General features: G+C 43.5%; 1 protein-coding gene across 3 annotated transcripts in view; it reads left to right on the top strand.

The window, feature by feature from the left end:
• TMPRSS2 (transmembrane serine protease 2) overlaps positions 1–24,757 on the top strand; it is a 306,146-nt gene that overhangs the window by 180,261 nt on the left and 101,128 nt on the right. The window lies entirely within an intron of this gene.

The raw sequence follows: 24,757 nt of genomic DNA, 5'->3' as shown, positions 1-24,757 counted from the left end.
CAGAAGTCTGCTTCTTATACCCTGTGGGGACTTTCAAGTGGGGGAGACTTCAAGGGATGGCTTTGAAGTACACAGAGGTCCACCCTTCCTGCCCTAGCTCCAGACGCACTACAGGGGGGTAAGCAGTCCTTCCATAGTCGAGTCTGAAAGCACTAGAAAGAGAGAGGAACAGCACTATGCCCTGGCATTGGTTGGCACTGTGGGAATAGCGCTATATATGAATGGATTACAAATGGATTAGTTCCATAGGTTACAAGGGATTGCTTTCCACGAGACCCACAGCCAGGGTAATACATCAGACTGAGTGATATTGAAGAGCAGGATATTCAGACGGGTGTGAGACAAGGCTACCCGCTCTCCCCATTGGCAGTAGAACCATTAGGATAGAGGTTGAGGTCAGTAATGCACGAATGGAGCATAGCTGTGGGAGCGAATAACCACATAATATATGTGTATGGTACTCATATCCTTGAGGAAACCAGTGAACCCGGTGCATGTGCTATTAAGAGAATTAAAACATATTCTGACCTTTACCTATGCCATCAAGTGACACACTGCACATAAACACTTTTTCAATCCTCCATTATTGGGGTATGTACAGAGTGTGCTGTGCATGTAGAGATACACATGATTTATTTATGGAGTTTGGGGCTGTTGTAAATGTGTCCTCTTCAAAGACATTTGTATGGCTTTTTGTTTTCTACATAATTATATACATACTGGTAAAACCCCACCAAACTGAAAACAATCTTTATAAATACAAAGCAAGAAAGACTGATCAACTCATATTTATCTGAATGTATTCCCATACAAACAAGCACTGGCAATGCCAATTGGTCTGGATTTAAAGTGAATATGTATGGTAATGTGAAGCATTACAAGTAAATAGAATGGGAATAGATATGTATTTGTGTAGAAGTAAAGAATTGTAGAATAATTTTCGTGTAGGTTAAAAGAACAGGTGAACTTGCAGTTTCCAGCCAGACTTAAATATCTATGTAGGTTAATGACTGCCCTCTCCCCATCTGTGCTGCTGCCAAAGAAAACAAGCATTTGAAATGGAATAGGTCTCGCAATTGCTTAAGTTAGAGCTATTGGCATTGTAAATGGCGTTGTAAATGACAATGTGTTATGGAGTGTATGTGGTGTGTACTGAAGTTCCCAGTTTTAGATTTACTTGTAGATCTGAGCAGTGTTTGAAATAATAGTTATTTTTCACAGAGTTTTTACTTGACGTCACTTCCTTTCCATCACCAATGTCTAAGCCACCGCATGCCAACAAGCTATTCTGCTGACGTCACCCCCAGCCATGGCCACTGCCACCCTGCATGCTACCACACCTTCTAGCCAGAGCACCCCGGCATGATCCGTACTGTGCACCTGTGTATCATTGAACCCCAGTGAAGGCAGCATACAGACCTCACCCCAGCCCTCCCCCTTACTTCTCGGTTTATGTTTATAGAGAACTGCTGTTGCAGGTAGGCGTAGGGATACCAGAGGGTATCTGCTGATAAACAGCAGAACAACACCGGCTGGACATGGACAACCTTGTCGCCTATAGCCTGATGACAACTCTCCTATTAACCTACTCTTCTCCCCCAACCATGGGAATGATTACCTAGATGTTTCCCTGGCACATTGCACATTTGCTCCAATATTAGGACTGATTATCCATCTGAATCCTGACATTTGCACCTCCGAACTTGTGCAGAAACATTTGGTCTCTTCTCTGAGTGAGTGCAAATGTAATGTTCCACTAGTGAGTTAGTGTTGGTGTTGGCTCAGAAAGATGTAATTTTGCTTAAACCCAACTGCTGCATTCCATCCACCCCTCTCCTGCAATACATTGTCATTCCTATTGCCTGCGCTTGTTCCTTGCTCTCACCAATCCCTTCTTTTGCCCCCCAATGCCCCTCCCCACACTTCACATTACACCTTCGCCCTCTCTGCCTTGGGCTCTCCGTTGGCTTGCGCTCCTCTCTGCTCGCCCCACAGTGCCTGCACCTTCCCGTCCTCTCTAGACCCTTCCTCGCTCTTGTTCTCGCTGCTATCTCCCACTCTTTTTTTTTAACGTTTAACGAATCGCTTTCCTCCTCCTTTTGACTGTCCTTCCATCCTCCTTTCTCTTCCCATCACCAATAGTCCAGTTGTCTCCCCTTGCTGATATCCTCCCCTGCTCTGTTACTTCTCTTGTCTAGTGTGCTTCCAAACCTTCCTCTTTAGCCCTCTTTTTCAGGTCCTTCTCATCGGCTTCTTCCTCTGTGTAGTCTTCCCTCCATCCTTCCAATCTCCGGTCCTCTTCACCTTCCTCGTTTGTAATTTATCTATTTATTCAGCATTTATAAAGTGATAATACACGCGCGGTCTAATAAAAATGTTGTCCTTTATTTCAATTACTGAGGTGTCAGAATTAATCTACTTTCACAATCTTAGAAAAAAAACGGTTCTGAGGTGCAGCATGCATTATACAAACAAATACATGTACAGCTGAAATCCAGCTGGTCTGAAATGGATCGCAAACTATATATGCTGCTGTCATGGCAACCAAGCAGAGTCTATAGCTGCACAACAGACTATTAAAAGGAGGATGGATGGATAGCTAAAGTGTAACAGAACAGGTGCATTTAGAGAGGGTGCTATACCCCCTGGGATGCTTTCCTGGCGCCTTTTACAGATTGTGTAACTCAAGAGGATGCATTTATTGGCTTCAGGATGCTAAATGGCTGAGTGGTGATACGAAGATCTGAACCTGTGTCCATAGGATCCTGCCCAGAACTCTGCCAGGGGCGCATTAATTAACTGAGCCACCAACGCATGGTAAACGATGGCCCAGCAATGAGCAGAGGTAAGAAGTGGGGCAGAATTTCAGAGAGGCAAGAAAGAGGAAATAGAAAGATTCCAAAGAGAGACACACTGAATAAGAATTGAAGAAACAAAACAGAGCACGCTGAGAGAGGCAGAAAGGCTGGGGTAAAGTCAAATGCAGATACATGAAGAAATAAGGAGAAATATACTAAGAAATGTATAGACACAAGAAGAGATATGTTACAATTAAACAGCAGCTGCAGTGAGATGGGAAGAACGAGCCGGTAAACAGGAAGAGATAGATGGTTGGACATAGAGAGATATTCAGAAACAAGGCTTAGTTTAAGTTTATTTGTTTGATTAATTAAAATCTTACAAAAATGTGACCTTAGAGAAAATATCAGCATCAATACACATTTAAAACATCATGCAAATAGTAAATGTCATTAAAAAGAGAGAGAAAAAGAGAAAAATATAACTAGATAAAATTTTTGTTAAGACTTTTGGCAATCACATTTAAAATTTTTACAAAAGCAACATTCATTGGTAGGTCATTCGGGTTTAAGCACGCCATTATTGCTTGTCTACAGGTTCTTATTTCTCGTGCGTTAAACAACCTCCTGAGGATTAACCTCCTTTCTGAGTCTATGGCAGGGCACAGACATACCAAATGCACAATGTCTTCTTTTCCCCCCTTGCACAGTCTACATAACGTATGCCCCTCGTTTGACTTCCAGGGTGGAAGATGACATAAACCTGGCTATAAATGTTCGCTTACTTTGGACTGACCATGCAGTATGAAGGTATGGTTGGACTTGTTTTTTTTTGTAGCCGTTTATGATTGGCCATGAGTGCTTACGTTTTACTAATAGAGCTTTGTCTTTTAGCAGCGATAGGTGAGTAACCAGCTTATTGATTGTTTTTTTAAAGCTTTCCTGCGTTATTGGGTTTTCCCAGATTGCTGATATTCCAAATTCTTCTTTTGCGTTGTTTAGGTATTTCCACGCTTGCAGTTTCTGGTTATCTTTCACCTCTCTCCACAAAGCTATAGACAATTGATTATCCTGATCATTCTTCACTCTATTCCAAACTTTTAATATTTGGCCTTGCCGGACATATAGCTGATTGTTCATACCGAATTCCATCCTTATTTGCGCTTGTGAGGCATTACATGGTAGGGTGAATAATATTTTATAGGTTTTTGCCACAGCATTGTTGATAAGTATGGCATCCTTACCGTTTAGCACTTCAGCACCGTATGTTAAGGATGGTAATAGCTTGGCAGCTATGATTTTTAACAGTGGCCCGTATGACAGTGCAGATAGATTCTTTTGAAGGGTTCTAAATGCCGCAATCAAGCTGTTCGCCTTCCTTACAATATCTTCTCTTTGTGGTACAAAACTTCCGGTCTCATTAAAAAGGACACCGAGATATCGATAACTCTCCACTTGCTCTAGTTGTGTTTGTCCCAGCAACCATTTCATCTTTTGTCTTTTTCTTCCTGTCACAACCATTATTTTTGTTTTAGTCTCGTTTATTGTCATTTGGTTATCCTTTGCATATTTAACTGTACGATCGATCAGTCTTTGCAGTCCCACTTTTGTGTGGCTCAGCAACACCACGTCGTCTGCGTATAGCAAGTTAGACATTTGTTTTCCAGCTACCCTAGGTGGATGTGAGTTTACCTCATTTAATGAATTAGTAAGATCGGCCACAAATAAGTTGAAGAGTAAAGGTGCAAGCACGCATCCCTGCTTAAGGCCACGAGTCACCAGTATTTTGTTGGTCAGAGCTCGGCCATCACCTATCCTCACCTTGACCCAGTTTTCAGAATATAATAGCTTAATAAGAGTCAGTAGTGAGCCTGGGATTCCGTAGCCCTCGAGTTTTTTCCATAGGAGGGATCTATTTACTAGGTCAAAGGCCGATCTGAAATCGACAAAACAAAAATAAAGTGACTGTTTAGATAAAAGTGTCTTATCTATTAAAACTGATAAGATTAACAAATTGGTTGTGGTGCCTATGCCCTTGACGAAGCCGGTTTGGTTTGGGGGAAGTATTGACTTTTCCTTGACCCAATCTGTCAGGATTGATAATAAAAGTCCTGCAAATAACTTGGCGTCCGTATCTTGCAGGGTGATCAGGCGGTAATTCTCCGGTAGTTGCCAATTACCCTTTTTAAACACGGGCGATATAATTGACCCTCTCCAGGATTGTGGTATTTGCCCTGTGTGGGTAATTTCATTGAAAACCTTTGTCAGATAGATGGCCCATAGTAGGGGGTCCTCTTTGTAGAGGGCGAAAGGGATACCGTTGGGGCCCGGAGCTCCATCCTTTTGTCTCTTTATTAAGTTTACTACCTCAGTGATTGTGAAATTTATCACCTGATCCGTTTCAATTGGTCTTTCAGTGGGATCATTGTGGCCCCCACCGTTGGTAAATGATTCAATTTCGGCGAAAAGGGTTTTTTAAGAAACCTTACCCAGTCCTCTTCTGATATTGGCGAGGCTATTACATACTTGTTTGGTCTGTTTATTTCGTTAATAATTTTCCAAAAATCTCTGGAATTTGGTTGGTTACTAGCGTAAAAGATTTTTGTCCATAGCTCTTGTTGGGTTTTGTTTTTTTCAGACCATATTAATTTCCTCAAATTACTATTCGTATTTCTGAGTTGTATCCTGACATCCTCATTATCCGGCATCTTGGATAGTTGTTTCCTCAATTTGTTACGGGTCCGCCTCACTTTTTTAATTGTGAATGGAATATTGATTTTGTTGTCACTTTTTTTTTTTTTTTTCCCTAATTTTTGTTTTCTTATTAGTTGTGTTTTCATTATCCAACTCTACTGCCTTTTCGGTAAATTGTTCCCAACATATTGTTGCTGACTGTGTTGCATGCTTTTCAAAACATTCAACTGCCAAGAAACAAGGCAAAACTATCTCTCCATCTGTCCGCGGGATAGAAGGGAGCGGAGGGGTCATGTCCCTGGACTCGACCGGCGCCTCACATTTCTTGGCAAAGTCCGACGCCCGCCCATCAGGAATGGGTAAAAAAAACAATTGTAAATGTGTTATTTCATTGAGAAGTGCAAAGAGGGACCCACCCGCAAAAGCTGCTAAAGTGGGGGCACGCACTGGAAGACCTGCGGCATTTGGAATCTTTTTTTCCATGAACGCTGGGTTAACTGGCCTGACAGACAGACCGGCTAAGAATAGAACAGAGACAAAAAAATACGCATTAATTGTCCTACATAACCTTTGCTAGAGTCTGGGGTTTGAGTTATAACCACCATGAAAACGAGTTTCCTTCCAAACACGGGGCTATAAATACCCGTTTGGGTGACTCGGGCTGCTGAGTGAGCAACTGGGAGTTGTAGCAGTCGACAGAGCCTGCTACGCATTCCCCACATTCCATAGCCTCGTCTCAGCTGCAACGTTAATCAAGGAAGACGCAGCCCACCCCTCTCCCCATCAAGCGCACATGTATTTCAAATTAGCACGGCCCCCACGCGCCCAATAAATGAAATCGTGGATCTGTCCTCTGCCCCGCCTTTAATCTGCTCCGGTTTCTTGGTTGTTTGGGTTGTGGACAATAATTCGGGGATAAAAACGGTAAACCTTTTATTCAAGATGTGGATAAAACCCCGCATCCATCATCGAACTCAGACCAGAGCGTCCGCGATTTATTTGTGCTGCTGGTCCAGTGAAGTGGCGGATGCTTGCCCCTTCCTCCACAAAAATGAGGAGCAAGGTTTCCTAAAAAAACATGTGGGAGAGGAGGGGAAGGTGCTGGGAACAAGCGCACTCGGAATGCCTGTGCGCCGCAGTTCGTCTGCTTCACAGCCCTCGTGAAGACTTCTCTTATCTGCTTGTTAAATAAACAAGCAGATAAGAAAAGTCTTCACGACAGCCATGAACCAAGCGATGGTGTCCGGAGGGGCTGTCTGTAAAGCGGCAGGGTGTCAACCAAAAACGCTCCTTTCCAATGGGAAGCCAGCATTTACCAAAAACGCTGACGCTACCCAATGGGAATGAAGGGCGGGGCTTAGAATCCCTTTTACAAATCTTATATATACAATATCTCTCGCAGCGGTGGAGCAGCGCTTTGCGCTGCCACGCCCAGGCAAGACCTAAAAAGATTAAATTATGTAGTTGTCTAAGACACTTTGTGTGCCCCTGATCGTTTGAGCTTAAATAGACAAAATGATCACCGCTGTGTGGAGGGCAAGCCCCTTTTCTGAGGAAGCATACACTTTCCACCCAATCAAAACATGTACTCCTGGCTCCCGACATGTGGGCGGATCCAAAGCCTTTCTCTAGTGATGCTCACATAATTGTCTGACGAACCAGACCATACAAATGAAGTAAAAATGATGCATCATTTTTTAATTGGTACAGAAGGAGCTAAAACCATGTAGCTATATATCATAAAAGGCAGCAGCAGAGTCAAATGGTCAAATTAGTCATTTATATTTTGATGTTTAATATGGTCATAAATGATGTGTTTCTTAATCCTGTTCCCCAAGTTTGTTGCAGGATGTACAGATATGTTTACTCATTTATGTAGATACTTTGTGTAAAATCAGTTAAATAAGTAATAAATCCAAGAGTCACTTTGGAAGAATGAAAATCATATTGCATCTCTTCTCAGTATTTTTCTATTCTGTTACCTTCCGAATATACCTTAACTTAATCATCCCATCATCTTTAATGAGTGTTTAGTATCTGTGGAAAGCATGTTAGCACCAGCTGCCTGGAAAGTTGGGGAAGCAAACTTGCCGCTTACATCTGCAGTATAACGGAGCCAGAAGAAACTCTCAGATGAACAGGATCTTTCGTTTCATTCAACAACTATCAGTTCATTAAGACCTTTATTGTTATACTGTGGGATCACTTTTCAAATAGGTCAAACACAGCTTTAGCTCCTCGCCAGCTTGAACAATTTTGAAATCACAGCACCACCTTGTGGACATAGTGGTAAACGCATGTAAAATATTCTCCAATCGGCTCATAGAGCTCAGTCAGCCCTCACGCTTGTCAGAATCCATTGCTTTGAGACAGTCTATCACATCTGCATCAGCCTAAAGGAGCAATTCTTTCTCATTGTCATGCTACTGGTCATTAGGTGTCTCTGTCATATGTGAATAGTCCAAGAGTTGTAAGGTTATGAGCATGTACATCAATTCATCACAATGCCTGGAGTAGCGGAAGTGACATCATATGCCATTTGCCTTTCCTTTCCTTTCACTCACTCACACATACAATAATTACACATACACACACATTCGTACACACAAACATTCATGCTTGCTCTCACAGAAACACACTCCCACAGGCAAGCACGCAAACAACATCCATTTAAAAGGATTTTGTACTTACCTTATCTGCCAGCGTGGACCATTTTCCAGCTAATTGTAATTCACTCTTTATTACACTAATAGCGAATAATCTAATAGTATCCACTATTGGTGTAGTAAAATTGACAGAAGATAAGGAAATGCGAGCCCAAACCGATGTGGATAAGCTGCTCTTGAGTTTCTGGCACTGCGTTTGCCACTTCTGAGGTCAAGGATTGCAAGGGCAGTACCAGGGGTCACAAGGGGCAAGCCAGTGTTCGTAGCTTTGACTAATGGCGACCCCTAAATGATGTCCATGGTCATGAGTATGCCAGGACCCACAGACAAAAATGTAAAGTAAAGTTTGAGGTGATTCTGTAGCATCCATAGTTCAACAACAGTCAGGTGTTCACCTAGTCCCAATGCCTTACATTGCAAGGCTGCTCCATCTTTAAGGTGGTCTGAGTATAATCTGTTACTCAATCAATCAATCAATCAGTCATTTGTTAAGCGCACTACATACCCGCGAGGGTCTCAAGGCGCTGGGGGTGGGGGGGTTAGGGGGGCGCTACTGATCCAACAGCCAGGTCTTTAGTATCCTACTACTGTGGGCTTGAAGGATTTCATGATGAGGCGAGATGAAGATTAAAAAAGTTGGAAAGTTCTTTAGTTGCGCATACTGCTTCCGTGATCATGGAGTACAGTGGAATGTTTTCACCTTCCTGGTTGGGGTTCTGTTGATTTTACTCTGCCATTTTAGCTGCTTTTTACCATTCGTATTTTACTCCATATTCTTTTGAGGGATCTGGCATATGTTTTTCAAAGTTTTGGCATTGTTGGACCATCCAGCCTTCCTTTTGTGGGACCATAGTTGTGTGGTTTTCAGAAGAAAAATCTTATTACATGCCCCAATTAGCCATTGCTGATTTGTATGCATGTATGTGGCATTGGTATAGAAAACAGTAGCCAAAGAGCAGCTGAGCGTTGTACAGGGTGAAAGACAAGCATACAGTCCATGCATGATAGAAAAGATAGCAAGGTTCTGTGAGCAGAAGGGAATGGTTACTGCATTGCAAAGTCCAGATTACTTACCGGTAATCCTAATTACTCTTAGCCCTACTCGTCCTCAATCCAGTCATTACACGTGAGCTACATTCACTGACAGGAAACGCTTGATGGCTCCACCCACACTCCTGCCAAGGGCTTTAATACCATAACCAGCAAAAGGTCATTCAGAGCACAATTCAATCTATGATACTTAATAAACCTAGACTGAGAAGATCAAGTCCCTGCACGACAGATGCATCCAAAGACACTCCATAATGGATCGGATCTGCACATCCGAAGGACACGGCAAACAAGAGCCCTGATAAGCCAAGGAAGTAGGGAACTTAATCCACAACCCAGGGTAAGCAGAGACGCAGCCTTCCCAAGGTCAGCCAGTCCAAAAAACACAAACAGACTGTTAGACGAGCAAAAAGCAGCCAACCTGTCTACATGCACACTTGATGTGAAGCATGCTTTGACCGTGTAACAAGTGATCCTCAGGAAAAGAAAGGGAAGGGTAGCAAGAAGGCAACGCCAACTGAGACGTATGAAATGTAGAACGTATTTAAGTAAGAAAACCAGGATTCAAACGCAAAATCACAGAATCCTCCACAAATCTCAATAAAGGTGGAGAACAACACAAAGCAGAAAGATCACCCAACCTCCGAGCCGAGGTGATGGCCACCAGGAAAGCCACCTTAAAAGACAAGAACTTAATATCAATAGACAACAAAGGCTCTAAAGGAGAGGACTGCAGAGCATGCAGGACCAGAGAAAGATCCCAGGCAGGCACTGAAGAATGGACGACAGGAGGGGAGAGAGAAAAGCTCTGAAACAACCGGGACACCAACAGCCCGTCGGAAGAGGACAAAGAATCTGGATCCCAGATAGCCCGGGCAGCCGCCCACGGCCTTTCAGGGTAGAAAGAGCAAAACCTTTATGGAACCCATTCAAAAAGAACTGCGGGATCTCAGAGATAGAACAAGAAGTAGAGAACAAACCATGACCAGAACACCAGGTGTTGAAAGAAGACCAATGCTTACTATAAGAAGACAAAGTGGACCTCCTATTCACGGCCTGCATCACAGAAATAATGTGGTCAGGCAAATACCAGCCACCTAGCGACTGCCGTTCAGCCTCCAGACCGCTAAGGTGAGAGGGACCAGTAGGTTACGAAGGCAAGACCTCCGAGGACACAAGCAAATTGGCAAGATCCAAGGAGGATCCACCGCCAGACTCAACAACAATAGGAACCAAGACCTCCGGGGCCAGTGAGGCAACACAGCCACCACCTGAGCCACCACCCTACGGACTTTCAACAGGAATGCAGGGATAACCATGTGAGGGACAAGGCCTCCACACCCCATGCCTCCGCTTTGGAATCCAGGAATAAAAGAGTGACAGGAGAGCATCAGTCCTGGTAGCAATCAAGTTCATCTTGGGAGTCCTAAACCTATTGCAAATCAAGCGGAACACTCCGGGAGACAGGCATGACATCAGAGCGGATGGAAACCTGCGACTCAGGGCATCTGCCACCACGTTGTCCAAGCCCCAGATTTGCTGAGCTGAAATGGCCTGGAGATGAAGATCCCTCCCAACCTTCTGTGAGTACTGCCCTGATGATTCACGTAAGCCACAGTCAGTGTTGTTGGATCTCACCAGAACATTGCAACTCAACAGAGGACCCTGGAAGTACCGAAGGTCCCATTCCACATATCTGCAAATAGCCTGCACGGTCCACTGACCCAGAGTCACACCCCAAGCCAATGCACTGAAATCTGTCGTCTGAACCACTGGCGGAGAAGGATGCAACCACATGCTGCAGGAGAGATTAGAAGAGTCCATCCACCACTGCAGGTTGCTCACCACATCCAGACCCACAGGAATTTCCAAGGAGAAATCCTGAACAGGTAAATTAACAAAGTGGTGAAGAAAGCACAGCAAGGGGCGAAGATGCAACCTGGCCCACGAAACCGTGAACACAGAGGCTGCCATTTGCCTCTGCGCCTCCATCCAATGAAGCAGAGAAGCCGAAATGCCAAAGTCCGAGGCAAAAGCGCCCCAACAACAACTGTAGACGCAGGATCTTGGAAGGAGGTAGCAACACTTTGCCCAGAACAGAGTCGAAGGCCATCCCTATAAAAGACCGCCTGGTGGAAGGATGAAGATGGCATTTCATAAAATTCAAGCACGATCTAGCAGTGCTGTTTTGTAAACTGAGCTCATATTCATGATGTGAAACATTCTCAGGCGCTCTGGGTGAACACCAGTGACACATGCAAGGCTAGGAGCAGCGCTGCACCGGTTTCTTGTCATTTTTTTATTTCTAGGTTTTGTTATGAGAACAGACCCATAACTGCCTGTCCTCTGAAAATTTGACCTGATACGCTGCTGAATTGAGACTCCCAGTACAACATGGGGGCTCTTTGAGAAATATTTGACCATATTGGAGTGTTGCATATCACAGCATACACTCATATTTTCTAACTGAATATCGACAGTGGAATAATAAGGAAATTATAATAGAAATACGTTGCTAATAGAACTTTTGGGATCTACACGTTGTATCTAACTGACGTTCCCCCTTTCGTCTCGTTGTCTGATGCACTGGATATTTTCATTAATTAGTTTATACCTTTGTCCATTCACTTCGGGAAACCAGTGCTATCTCAGTGAACTTGAGTATCTGCCCTGAGGAAGCCCCAAAACGGGCGAAACGAGTTGGCTGTCTTTCTGATCATCCTGTGTAAAGAATACTGGCTGTTTGTGTTAACATCTTGTACCAAGAGGATACATTAAAAAGGACTTTTTTCACAGAATTGAAGGACATTTGCGTCGTTTTGGTGTATTGAAGCACTGTACAATCTTTCCATTGCTGCCTCTCTATTTGCTTGTTGTCTGTCCTATGAAAAAACTGCGCTTCTGGTGCATAACATGGGGACTCCGACTCCTGTCCTTCTCTTTCGCCCTCCCAAACAGGCATTCAGTCGTCTCAACCTCAAACAGGCCTCTGGTTTCACCAAGAAAGGCAAGCCAGCCTGCCTACCTCCATACATGGGCCTGTTTCCCACCGTGTCATACACGCCGCAGTCCTTGCTTCTTTGTCGCATTTGATCATTGCATTCTCTCCCTCTGGGTATTAATTGCAGGGTTATTTCTTTACTCATGTTTCTGCTCCTGCGGTTTTATTAACCCCAGGATGCTATTTAACAATGTTTGCCTTTGTTTGTTTACATGGTACAAGAACAATAAGTGGCAGCTTTTTTAGCTGTGTGTGTGACTCTTTGAAGCTTTGTCTTTTATTAGTGTTTCATGCAGCATTCAAATACCAAACCCTAAATGAAGTCATTTCCCCTGCAATGCTAGACGTAGAATCAACAGCTTTGCAGTTGTTTGAGCTGCCAACCTCTGCACCAGAAATGGAGTTTCGTTAAAGCACTGTACACTTCAAAAAGCCATGTGCTGTGCATGGGCACTGATTTATAGTATGCGTCTGTGTGCCCAATATATGAGCTTTGCAAATGGTATCCCTACATACGTCAAAGGGTACAGTGTTTCCCATCACACACCGAATAAAAAACAAATTCCCAAAATATAAAAAAATATCTAGGCCCATCCCCAGGGGGCACTCAACACAAACAGGAAGACCGAAAAATCGGGAAAAACTGGAACATCTGTGGGCTCCAAAATGCCCCTAACTCAGCCAGTACCCCAGCAAAAGACTGCAAAAATGTTAGAACATTAAAGAAAGTAATGAATGAGCAGGCACATACACGCTCATGGCTGCCTGCCCCAGCAAACGCCTGAAGACAGTAAATGCATTCTATAAAACAGTGGCCTGGGGCAGCAGCCACATGAAGGATTGCTCTAGGCAGAACACCTTGGTGCCCATCCTGAAGCAGAGCACACACTGTCACATCCTCGCCTTATGACACAAAACATATGGAAAACAATCTACAGCCAGGCCCACGGATCCCGACACACCCAGGACCACAGGGGGAAGACTGAACAAAATGCAGGAGCTTCATGGAGAAGCACAATATTTATTAGAATTACAATTTAGTATTTCCCATAGTTATTTCCTTTAAAAAGTCCTAGTATAGGACAAAACAGGTTCCGGCTGTTCTGCGGTGGACAGAAGGGCTGCTGCAGTGTTAAATAAAGAAAAATAAACTGTATATGTCAAAGGAAGATTACATATTTTACAAATACCTCCCTATGTGACTTTGCTTATTATTATATATTGACCTCAATTTGAAGAGGGATGAGGTGTGCTACCATCTTGAGTGGGTTTATTTAAAGAGCACATCTTTATGATTATCCCTGTTTACATCATTGGTAGTGTGTTGTTTGTGGTTTCAGTACACTCTGTAGCTCAAATATAATAAGCATGTTGCCTTTGTCACAGGATATCGATGTGCGGTTCTGAATTTCCTACCTCTGCGCTTGTTATGGGTGGAGAAGTGTGGCTCAGGGGTTAGAGTGGAGAAGTGTGGCTCAGGGGTTAGAGTGGAGAACTGTGGCTCAGGGGTTAGAGGCGGCAGACCCGGAAGCTGAGATCGGCCCTGGACCAGGGTTCAATTCCCCGCCCCGACGGGGGTTGGGCTCAATAATTCCACAGACTCGATAATTCTCGATCCGGTGCCTACTCAACTCACGGGTTCACACTCTGCGACTCTGGGCAATAGCTTGCTTAATCTCCACAACGGCCCCTCGCGGCGGGATGCCTGGCTTTCACCTTGTGGATACCCTGCCGGGGTATCTCACAGGGGAATACCAGGACGGGTTCCCTAAGCAAGCGCATAGATGCCTGCGATGTGGGCGATTTGCTCTATATAAATACATGTACATTTACATTTACATTTACCTGTATCCCTAGGAAAACATTAGTCAGTCGAAAAATGCTTCAAGTGGATTTCTCAACCACATACTGCACGAAATGCCAATAAAAACATATTCACACAGGCAAACATTTGTTTTGTGGTCCACCTCTACAGAGTTCCTACTTCCACCCCTTCCAAGTCCCCTCCCCAACCATGGCCCTGGCACTCCCCTGGCTGTTCTGACCATCCCTGTAGGCCTCACACCAGCATCCTCCTCTTCTCTTACCCCAGCCTTTGATGCAAGACCCTGCTCCTTTCTGTGCCTTCTTTTGCACTATCTATAAAAATCACAATTGTGTAAGGCGCTCTGGTGATAGGTATGCCCTCTATACGTCATGTACATCTATGCATGCTGTCATTATCTCAAAGTTCACTGAGACCTATTTGTTTTTCCAGTCAATTATCAGAACAAACCATGCGAGAATAATATGTACAATGAACTATTAATCTTTTCTAGGAATTCCCAACTAATCAACCTATTTATCTCGGAAAAATCCACATTTTCTGTCTTAGTTTTCATTTCTTCGTGGTTGCAGTGAACATTACTGATGCGTTTCTATCTGGGTATTAATTTCTTATCTCCACCTGTTGATAATGTTAGACATTTACCATCTGACTCTCAATTCATCCTCCATTCATCCACTCCAGCTTCGCTCTGTGCCTGACTCGAAGATAATCCCGGCAAGCTCTTAGATCAACTCTGCTAGTTCTTTTATGTCATAAGAGGATATAAACCTATTGACCATCCCTATTTGGTTATTTAATGCATGTGTTTGGTAAAAATAATGTCAATGTTCATTTTATTTATGTAAATTGTAGCACTCATATTACCAGAGTGGCCCAAACTATGCTACATAAAACTAAAAAATGTGCTCTATAAAACTACATAGATGAATATCATTTATAAAAAAATACATTAGTAGGGTTCTGTTCGATAGCTAGTCACAGCAAATTCAGTTTTCAAGTCAGTTTCACAAATCGAATGTACAGTCCTGCATACAAACCTTCCCATGATTCTGTGGAAAGTTTCTAAGTTGACTTTTGTATTTCTGCAATTGATGCCATCCCACCCCAAGCATCAGGATATGCAGGCTACCCATACTGTGCTTAAGGAAATATAATGAATGCCACTGGTTCTCCCAGACAACACGATCGTTCTTTGCCACCTGTGGGGTCTGTTCTCGTGCATTTTAAACAAAGTCGTAAATCTTAAAATCTCCAGGTACCACTTATTATTTGCAAAGATTTTAGACTTTCTGGAAATTCACAGCAACCCCTCACTTTGAAAAGAAATCTACGCACATTCCTAGTTGCACCTCTCCCTCAGTCCTCCTGGGTAAGTGCATTAACACACTTTTTTTGTTCTACAGTGTGTGTTATTAAATCACTTGATTACATATCTAACCCCAACCTGAACCTAAGAAAAACAGCTGTTTTGGAATCTTTGTAGCTTACTTATGCACCTTTCCAACTCTGTGTACGTGGGATGGTGAAAACTATTGGTTAGGTGTGTAAATACCCCCAAAATTCACAGGCTGTGGCCTTTCCACGTCTTCCAAATGTCCACCCGCCTGCCACTTCCTGAAGAATATCCATGTTTCAGACCCTACCCCGGTATGATCAACTGTGGAAACAAGACCTTGATGGAAACATTTCCCTCTTCATTCTGTGCATCAGAATTTCGCAGGACTTAATCTAATGAAGCAGGAGCCGGGATTTACACCAGCAAATGGCTTTTTATGTACACCTGGGTGTATCTTATTTGTGCAAAAAATATATATTTTCAGACCCATATCTCTTTCTTAACCGTCAGTTTAGAAAAAGATCAACGGGTTCCTCGCATTAGACTACCACTGCATAGTTGCTCTTTCTGACGTCATACTTTCTGCTACTACCCCACTGGCCAGTTTACAGTAAAAATAAAGCCAGAACCCCTTTCCGCCTACACCCCCCCAAAAAATCGGTATTGCATTGCTCATTGATTCTGTTAGATTTTGTTTTCCGCAACTTAACACCTTGGCTGCTAGGCGTTTCCCCCCCCCCCCTGTGCTGGAAATTGCCATTTTGCTGGTGTCATGACGAGCTCAGCTCGTCATCAGCACAGCTCAACTGTGCATCATGACGAGCTGAGCTCGTCATGAGCATCAAAAGGGGCTCTGTCGTGAAAAACACACGGTAGTATTTTAAATGCTGAACGCATGACAAACGGAGACGAGGAATTGGTCCTGTAGAAAAAACGAACTTTGAGGGAAGAAAACAACTTCACATGTGCATGAGATCCAAGAAAATACGTTGAGAATCTTCCTAAAATGTTGCTTGTTTTGCAATATCCATGTTTGTTATCGTTGGATTTACCTCTTGGCCGGTCCTAATGCCAGTGCCGCCAATTTGTAAACACATCGTAACCCTTGCAATTTTAATGCTGATGTTGGCAACTTGGAGCACACATTTGACACTCCCAACATAAACTTAATAAAACAGTAAGTGCATTGTCTTGTCAGTTCTGCCTCACAAAATGTACAATTTTAGGAGGTGAACGAGCACCTTACCTTCTATGTTTTCTTCTAAACGTCATTGCTTCCCTGACACCCAGCAGGTGTGATGCGTGTGTCTGAATGTGTGTGTTCTTCTATTTTACTTGCAAATTTGCAATGTAATACAAGATAAAATATGACTCTGCCCCAGACTTGTTGCATGTCATGAATACAAGATTTCAGTTTTTCTTATTCTTATGTAATGTAAATGTAATGTAATGTAAATTGATACTTGTATAGCGCACTACTCACCCGCAAGGGTCTCAAGGCGCTTGTACGAATACCGCTGTGGAACCCATCCTGGCTTTCCCTGTGAGGCGGCCACTCCTGGGCACCCCCAAGGTGGAGGCCAGGCATCCTTAGCGTTGTGGGGGCCGTTGTGGAGATTAAGCAAGCTATTGCCCAGAGTTGCAGAGTGGGACTCCATGATTGGACTAGGCACCGAGGCGAGAATTATCAGGTCCGTGGAATTTTGAGCCCAAGACTCGCCGAGGCGGGGAATTGAACCCTGGTCCCGGGCTAGACCTCTGCATCAGGGTCTGCCGCTCTAACCATTGAACCACAATTCTCCCATTATAACAGTTTTAGCAGAGGCACTCCTCAGCCCATCTGTGACATCTGATCCATCTGTCATTGACTGCATTGTGACTCTTGGCTGTTACCCTACCGCAGCGTGTGACCTTGCTCAGACTGGACCCATGTCAGCTGCGTCTCTTGCTGGTCTATGGTGCTCCCTGAGTGCTGACTCGGAGTCTGATTACGAGTCTGGAAGGCCGAGGACCGCCGGACTCGCGCGGCGGGGGCAGTCCAACCCCCAGCACACTGGTGCTCCGACCGCCCTATTACGACTGGGGTGGCTGGACAGGGTATTGCACCGCCGCAATCACCAGGGAACAGAGGTCCCTGGCAGTCCTGTGGTTGTTCGAGGGCCGCAATATGCTTCATGGTGCCCTGAGGCATGTTACGACCTTCCTCACTTTGCACAGCCTTGAGTGGCTTGATAAATTCTAGAGTGATGCAAGGCAGCGCAAACCGCTGCGTTGCATTACTCTGGCCCAGGGAGGCGTTCCATGGGTGGAGCGTGAGTGTTCCCATGCAATCACCCATGGCTTTTGGTGCACTTCCAGATTTACCGTTACTGGTAGGCCTGGGAATGCGTCATAATGCTACACTCACCCAGGAGAGGTGTAGCGAGGAGAAATATCTTTATTTCTCCTCAGTTTTTCCTCTCTTTCTATGAGGATTGTTTTTGTGCAGGAAACAATCCTAAAAACAATCCTATTTACAACACAGGCACCCTTGCACCATTGTGTGAGGGTGCCTGCATTCATGCTAAGCAACACATTGTGCACCAGTGCAAGTTAAACACAGCAGTCTACCGTATAATGTGAAATATGGCGCATTACTGCCTTTTCCCTTTTATGCGTGCTGCGCTGCATGAACTAATGATCAATCTGCCCTTTTATGCATTTCTGCACAGGAAGCCAATGCAAAATGCAAAGCTGACCGGAAACACTGATTGTATAGGCACATGGCGAAGTAGACTCACTGCAACATTTTGGATGATTTGAAGCCTATTCCTGGCATACTTGGCAATGCCAAGGTAAAGGATGTCACCGTAATCTAAACATGAGATTATCAGAGCCTGAGCAATCGTCATCTGAATTGAAAAAGGAAACTCCCAAAGGACATTTTTAGGCTTCCAAGCAAGCAGAAGCAGCAGGAAATCACCTTCTTGATTTGAGGTTCAAATAACAATGAATTATCGATCCAGATTTACAGCGGGTTTAGGGATGGGCGGCTGTCCTAATATCTCAGGCCACCAGTGAGTGGCCCGAATTTGTTTATCAATTGTTAGGACCTCAGTTGTATTCCCATTTAATTGTAGACAATTCCAGTTAATCCATTGCTCCACTAAGGCCATATAATTCCTGAAAAGAAGGGTACATCCCTCTTCAATGGAAGAATGTGATAAGATCAGCTGTGTGTCATCTACAAATGACACCAGTTACAGGCTAAAAGATTCTACTATGGCTCCAAGAGGGCGGACATAGATGTTAAAGAGGGTGGTGCTAAGCGTGGGAGACTGAGGGACCACAAACTCAAGTTGATGTTTGCCTGAGGAAAATTGTGGGGATACCACTTGGAAAGAGTGTTCCTCCCCAGAAAGCGAACCAAGAAAGGACCTTGCCATGAACCCCACATTCACTCAATCTTTTTACCAAAACCTCCTGGGATACAGTGTCAAAAGCAGTGCTTAGATCCAAATTCCTGCAGGGTGAACCACTAATAGTCACTACATTAACCTGTGCTTAACCATGAGTAGCTTGGTGCAAAAGGCCGCCAGATTTAACTTAGAAGCAATGTGTAAAGTATTTATACAGCACATAAACAATTATAAAGTGAAAACTCAGGATAAGAAAAATTCCCAAATGAATTTAGAAAAATAAAGTACATTTTAATAAAATATTTGACACCAAAATGACAAAAACCCAATTAGTAGAAACAGAGTTATGCATTTTTTAAAGTTTTTAGTGAAAACTAGCACCTGAAAGTTCTTGCCGCCAAATGCGGACATCTAGTCACGCAAGACCGGGTCAAAGTCGGAAGTTACAGCCAATTACAATGGTGCGCGGTTCTGATACAAGTAGTGTATTGGGTCAAGTCAGCGATTATCTACGGATTTAGCAATCTTCTTGAAAAAAAGTGTCTGAGAAAGTAAAGTTCAGCAGGGCAAGGCTGCAGGAGGTGTCCAAATAGGGAGTGTCATCATTCGATGGCCTTGGGTAGAAACCACGGTGAAGATATCTAAGTTCGGAATTAGTCCCCAAAATGTAAGTTGAAAAACTCCAGTGTTATGAAGCAGAGGTCAGTAGCCAAAGAGAGTTCCACGAGGTCAGTTACCTCTTTGGCGAAGGACTGCTCAAACGGATTTGTTGCTGCAAAGAAGAAAGTAGCAGGAGAAGCCCTCAAAGTCCATCATACCTGCGATGCACCTCAGGCGGATAGACGAGCAGGTTGGTCTTGGTATTCTTCTGGTTCTCAGAGCACTTTTTGGCTAAATTTGGTTTAAGTTCTCAGTTTTGGAAATTGCCCATCTGTGTACCTTTAGCATCACAGCCAAGGGTCCAGTGCTGGTGGGATACCTCTTGGAGGTTCGGGACTCACTCACGCTGGGTCCAGGTGTGCGTTCAACCTAGCCCTGGGAGTCACTTCTGGAAATCCTGGGTGCAGATGAAGATGGAGGACTCAACAGCAGGGCTGGCCTCTGAAGATTCAATAAAGGCTCCAATGCAGCAACTCAGTCCTTCCAGGTACAGCAACAGTCTTGTAGAGTGCACAGCAGGTCACATCAGCAGCCAGTCCTCTTAGAGTCCTTCCATAGGTCCAGTAGTGTACTGAAGAGTGGGTCTGAAGGTCTTTATATACCTTTGTGCCCTTCATCTGGAAGGCGGGAGAAGATTCTGGAAAGTTCTATGAAGTGTGTGAAATTTCCAGACTCCCCTGCCCTGGCTCCAAGCTATCTGCAATGACAATACAGGCCCTTTGTATGAAGACAGAGCACAGGCTATTCAGGTTTAAGTGGGTTTGTGCTCAGCTCCGCCCATCATCCTACCAGCAGATGGCCTATTAAGGCACACCCAATCCCTCTATTGTGTGACTGTCTGGTATGAATTTTCAAAGTCTAACTGTCAAACAAACCCAGGCATGTAACCCTTACCCAAGGCTATCTTCAGGCACAAAGGGATTAGGCCAATAAAATGCCCACTTTCTAAAAGTGGCATTTTCAAATTTGTAACAAAAAAATGTGACTTTACCATTAAAGAGGGTTTATCATTAAAATGTCATAGGTAACAAACCTGACATATCTATCTGCTCCAAATTAGGAATTACAGCTAAATAAGTGCAATAAAGAATACCCTATGTTATCATGTGGGAGGGGTAAGGCTCACAGTAGTGAAAAAAAATGTGGGAGTTTTTCACTACCAGGACCCATGAAACGTAAAAGAACATGGCCTACGTTTTAAATATCCTGCACTTTGCCCTCTGGGCTACCTAGGGCCTACCTTAGGGGTGAAGTATATTTCATAAAAGTGGAGTTTAAAGCTTGGCAAGGGGGTTTAAATTCCAAGTTGACATAACAGTTTAAAACTGCATTCAGTCTGCAGTGTGAGGCCTGGGACATGTTTTAGGGTGCTACTCCAGTGGGTAACACAATAGGTGCTACAGGCCCACTGGTAGCATCTTATTTACAGACCCGGGGTTTATGGTATATCACTTGGCAAGGAACTTATAAGTAAATTACATATGCCAATTAGGTATAAGCTAACCCTACCATGTTGAGGGGAGTGAGCACAAGCACTTGAGTACCGGTTAGCAGTGTAAAAAAGTGCACAGAGTCCTAAGACCAACAAAAACTAATTTCAGCAAAAATTGGAGGTAAGTAGGTAAAAGGTTTGGGGGAAGACCACCCTAATGCTGACAGGTCTAACAACCGTGGACCAGGGACAAAAATGACTGCAAACAGCAAAAAGCACCCATATGTTAAAAGCACAAGAACAAATTTATTTAAAAAATCAAATGAAATCTCGAGTAAAATCTTACCCTAATGCAAACAGGCAAAGCATCTTACTGTCGTATCTCAGATGTGCATCCAAGCTTCAGCCCTCAATCAATTAATCAGGGATTTGCAAAGTATACTACTCACCCGTGAGGGTCTCAAGGTGCTGGGGGGGATGGAGTATTTGAGCAGTTCCGTCTTATCCGAAGAGCCAGATCTTGAGACTCTTCCTGAATGCTTGCAGTGTGGGGGCTCGTCTGATGTTGAGGGGGAGTTCGTTCCACGTCTTGGCCGCGAGGTAGGAGAAGGCTCTTCCTCCCATTCTGGCTCTTCGGATGCGTGGGATTTTGGCCAAAGCAAGATCGGCGGAGTGGAGGTTTCTCTTGGGTGCGTGGAGGAGACTCTTTTGTTGAGGTAGTGGGGTCCAGTGTTGTGGAGGGATTTGTAGGCGTGAGTGAGCAGATTGAAGGTCACTGTCTTTTTGACTCTTAACCAGTGGAGGTCTCATAGGTGCTGGGTGAATTGGTCTTGTCGTGGGATGCCGAGGACAAATCTAGGTGCAGCGTTCTGGATTGTCTAGTGTTCGAGGAGTAGAGATTTGTTGATTCCCGTGTGGAGGGTGTTCCCGTAGTCCAGTCTGCTGGTTATGAGTGTGTGGGTGATGGTCTTTCTGGATTCGGGTGGGATCCATTTGAAGGTCTACAGAGGATGTGGAGGGTATTGGAGCATGTGGAAGATACAACACTGACCTGTTGGTTGATGGTGAGGGAGGAGACCTTGTTAATGGAAGTGGGTTTGAAAAAGATGTCATGTGACAGCCATCTAGACTGCGCACAAATCAAAAGTATGCCCTAAACAAGGCACAGACAGAATGAAATGTGTGCCAACGCAAGGAGATTAAATTACAGGTGTCGGACAAACAAAAAAATGCAGCCCAAAAGGACACAAATTATATGCAGTTCTAATGAAATATCTACACCACTGTGAAGTTGTTAACTAATATAGAGTGAAGGCATACACACAGCGGGAGATTACAAGAATTATATACAGCCATAAATAAACTTTTGCAAAGGCCATGATTTTAATGAACAATATACAGTAAATATATGCATTCAGTAAGGTGAAGGGCGGAGGATTTAACTGAAATGAAATGAAGCCATAACATTCTCCCAATAAAAATATGAGCAACATGTTTTAGTACGGTTGTGATTTAGGGGGTGGAAAGGGGTGTTGGAGAAACTACGAGAGGGTGAGTTAAAAGGTATCATAGCAATTTTAGCACCTAAGTCTGTGGATCTAGAAAAGAGAATCACTGGCAGAAGTATGCTGTCATCAAGAGTCGCTTACTTTTAAATGGTGAAGACAATGCACAGACCCTAGGATCTGAGAATAGACCATAACTATCCTAATGGCTAAGTGAAATTAAAAAATATATATTCTCAGGAATAGTCAGTGGAATTTCTGAAAACAAATTTAAAGACCATAGATTATTCCAGAGGATCATTTTGGTGTGTAATTTGAGAGATTCTTAAATTTCCAAACATTGCACAATTTCCATGCATTCAAAGTACTATCACCTGCTGTTGAGTGCATCCAGTGAACCGAAAACATAGAAATCCGCAGAATAAAATCCATTCTTCCCGAGCTTGGGTCGATTTTCACCCAAGGACTCCAAGAAGCAGAATATGGAGTAACACTTGACTCTTTTTTCCAGGTCAGAATCATTCCCCCCAAAACCTACCCATACTGATTCACCATTGTGGCCTACAATGTGGGGTAAGAATGCTAATACCATCCTCAACCTTCGAACGGGGGTCAACAACATCTTCAGCTCCATATGATGGTCGATTTTAGCAAGTTCTAAACTGGTTCAAACAACTTACTAAAAAGCTCCCAAACACAAAATTTATGATGACTGCAGATTTACTGCTTTTGAACTCTGCCCATTTGCTAATGCAAAACTTATTGTTGCAGTTTCAACAAGCATACAATTGTTCAGGACTCTTATGATACTTTCAAGTGAGTAGAACATGAAAGAATAAACGGGGGCAGTGGTGCAGAAAGAGATGCCACTGGCCCTTAAGTAAGCATTGGAAACTACCCCACTGTCCCAAAGAGCAGTAGTATAAAACAGCCATCATTGGAGTACTGATATCTGATCATGCACCTGGCCCCGGGTAACACTTGTTATGTCAAACATTGATGCAGACGGGCTGCCTCAAACGCTACAATGCATGTAGCCATGGGCCATGGTCAGCGGACTCGATAATTCTCGCCTCGGTGCCTACTCCAACCATGGGTCCCACTCAGCAGCTCTGGGCAATAGCTTGCTTAATCTCTACTAACGGCCCCATCAGCGCCGGGGATGCTTGTCTTCACCTTGGAGATGCCCAGGAGGGACCATCTCACAGGGAAAGCCAGGAAGGGTTCCCCAGCGGTATACAGCGCCGGGACGCCCCTTTGCTGGGGCAGCTGTGCCCTTTACAAGTGTACGACATTTAACATTTATTCATTTATGTGCATACTGAGTCCCATGTTCAAACAGACTGGCTTCACATTGAGCGGAAAACACAAGAATTGATATATGTTAAAAAATCAAGTGAAATCTTGAGTAAAATCCTATTCCATTGCAAAGAGGCAAAGCGTTTTACTGCCTCAACACGTTATTTCAAGCAACTGTCCCAGTAAAAGCACATTCACACATTTATTACTAATGTGCAAAGATCAGAATTTAGTATATTAGTACAATGCAGCAAACCTGACTCAGAAAAACACTGTTTACTGCCTCATAGACTTCATGTTATAATGACTTTAGACAGGGAAACAAGTCAGCTAATATTTAGAGGCCTCTTCAACCTGATTCTACCTTACTGCAAAGTAACCCCATGCGTCATGGTTTTGGTTTAAACCTTTTGTTAAAACAAATAAACATACCAAAAATGCTATTTTTATATGTTACTTTGCGACTATATTTTCCTTTTATATTGGTTGCCCTCTAGCATTTTATGCTGTATTATTATTTTCACCTTTTTCTTTCTAAGTTGTATTCTATATTACTATGAGGATTTGTGTTTTATTCTCAGTATTATATTTTTATATCAAGTTTTCTCTTCCTTATTCAATAAAGCTTTCTAAACACAAAAAAACAAATAAACATTAAAAGAATGCCATGTCATGAACCATATGTAAAGATGTGCAGAATGTAGCTTGCTTGTTATTACCATTGCTGAGTGGGGGAGTATGCCCCTCTCCACACTCATCAATGATAATATGTAGAATAATACACTTTGTACCCACGTCTGTGTGTGAGTTTTTATTATGAAGTTTTTGAAAAAGAGAAGGCTGGTGTGACGGCTAAGAATTTCTGTTGGCCTGACCTAAAAGTAATGTTATGTCTATAACTGTTGTACCCTTTGATACCACCTAATGTTCACTCATCCATCCTATGACTTGAGCAAACAAAAAATGCCTTATTTTAATAGCTACTGTGAGGAAAAGACCTGCTGGTACATGTACATTCCTTCAAAGCAACACAAGTGCTATCCCATGATGCTATCCCCTCTGCATGTTTACCTTAAGACTACAGTTTCCA

The sequence above is a fragment of the Lissotriton vulgaris genome, chromosome 8 (genome assembly GCF_964263255.1).
Source record: "Lissotriton vulgaris chromosome 8, aLisVul1.2, whole genome shotgun sequence".
Lineage (NCBI taxonomy): Eukaryota > Metazoa > Chordata > Amphibia > Caudata > Salamandridae > Lissotriton > Lissotriton vulgaris.
This window is presented reverse-complemented; position numbering and strand designations above follow the sequence as displayed.